The sequence below is a fragment of the Alnus glutinosa genome, chromosome 12 (genome assembly GCF_958979055.1).
Source record: "Alnus glutinosa chromosome 12, dhAlnGlut1.1, whole genome shotgun sequence".
NCBI classification, from domain to species: Eukaryota; Viridiplantae; Streptophyta; class Magnoliopsida; order Fagales; family Betulaceae; genus Alnus; species Alnus glutinosa.
In genome coordinates, this window is record NC_084897.1 from 22350757 (window position 1) to 22352687 (window position 1931).

General features: G+C 39.0%; 1 pseudogene; it reads left to right on the plus strand.

Annotated features, from left to right (window-relative positions):
* The first annotated feature begins 572 nt into the window (after window positions 1-572).
* LOC133851779 (nicotianamine synthase-like) lies at window positions 573-1931 on the plus strand (annotated as a pseudogene).

Consider the following 1931-nt stretch of genomic DNA (forward strand, 5'->3'; position numbering starts at 1 on the left):
TAATCAGTCATTTAATTTCTTTTTGATTAATTTGTTCATGCATGTCTCACTACCAAAAACTTTTTAGTGACGTGTGAATATATATATTGTCCTTTAATGCCCAAAAAACAACAATAACCGATTGGTGACGTTTAAATAGTGTCGTTAGGGTCGATAGTTTGTGATAGCGTCGTTTCAACAGTGTAACGAAGTTAGTGTTATTTATTGTACAAACAACAATAACTAACACATCACAAAAATGTTGATTTTTTTTGTAGTGGGGCAATCTAATTCGTTAATTAACCTATTGCAAACATCCTTTTTTTTTTTTTTTTCTTTTTTGCATTCTTGCGACTTTAAATTCAACATATATGCATGATGTGCATGCCATGTACACCATCATGCACTTCCAAGCAAGTTCTTCAATTAGGTTGAAATTCTTCTTCTTGGTTAATTATAAGGTATTTTTGTCTATTTTTGTAGCTAGTGTTATCCACCAGAAATGGAAGACTTAATTTGTAAAAGATTTATAGGCAACTGCTTATATACATAGGCTTGACAGCAAAATTTGGGTATATAAATAGAAGGTATATATTGCTGCCTTGCACGCCATGTTTCTTTTGACTTCAATTTTCTTACTCCAATAAGTTGGGCCCTCTACATATAAACTTTTTTTGTTTTTAAAATAATAATTGCAATTGTAGAGAGTGAGAATATATAGGGACAATGTCAGAGTGGGAAGATGAGACGAGGGAGGTTTAGACAGTAGTTACAGTTGTATATCCCTTCGATCTACTGGTGTATGTAGCTAGAACATTTTAAACTTTTTACTATTGACGATGCTAATCAATAAGTTAATAACAAGGCCAGTCCTCAGTGCCACTTGGGCCCAACAAGTGCCCATAAATAATGATCATCCCTTTGGAGGACTGGAGATTGTAACTTGTTCTATCATTCCATAAGCTACATTGGAGACTCCCCCACCAATTACCTCATAGTGTCGACATGGGTTGCCAGGAAGAGCCTTTGGTTCAAAAAGTCTCTGATTTGTATTTGCAAATCTCAAGCCTTACTTGAGACTCTCAAACCCTCCAAAGATGTCAACATGATCTTCACCCAACTTGTGCTCACATGCATGCCACCAAGCCCTATAGTTGATGTAACCAAGCTGTGGAAAAGGGTGCAAGAAACGAGGTCAAAGCTGATTAGGCTCTGTGGGGAGGCTGAGGCACTTTTGGAGAGCCATTTCTCAACTATCTTGGGCTCATATGGAAACCCACTTGACCATCTCACTATTTTTCCTTACTATTCTAATTACCTCAAGCTTAGCCTCCTTGAGTTCACCATCCTTAGCCAACACTGCGCCCATGTCCCTAGCAAAATTGCCTTTGTGGGCTCTGGTCCCCTTCCTCTTGCCTCAATTGTTTTGGCTTCCAATGACCTTATAGATACCACCTTTCACAATTATGATCTTGACCCATTAGCCAATTCAATGGCTGTTGCCTTAGTTTCATCTGATCCTGGCTTATCCAAAAGAATGTTCTTCCATGCTAATCATATAATGAATGTAACAAATGCTTTAAAAGATTATGACGTTGTTTTCTTGGCAGCTCTTGTGGGGATGGACAAGGAGGACAAGGTTAAAGTCATCGATCATTTGGCCAAGTACATGGCTCCGGGAGCTTTTTTGATGCTGAGGAGCGCGCACGGTGCTCGGTCTTTTCTCTATCCGGTGGTTGATCCTGGCCTTGTGATCTTCGTGGATTTGATGTTCTTTCAGTTTTTCATCCCACTGATGAGGTTGTTAATTCTGTTGTCATTGCACGTCGAATATTGTTCTTGGCCCCATGATATTGCCTACCAAGTGTTCTGAAATTGGAACCTTCGATCCCTGGCCTTCAACCATGGGAACATGACTGAGGAATTGACCATTGATGAGCAATTCTCGTAAA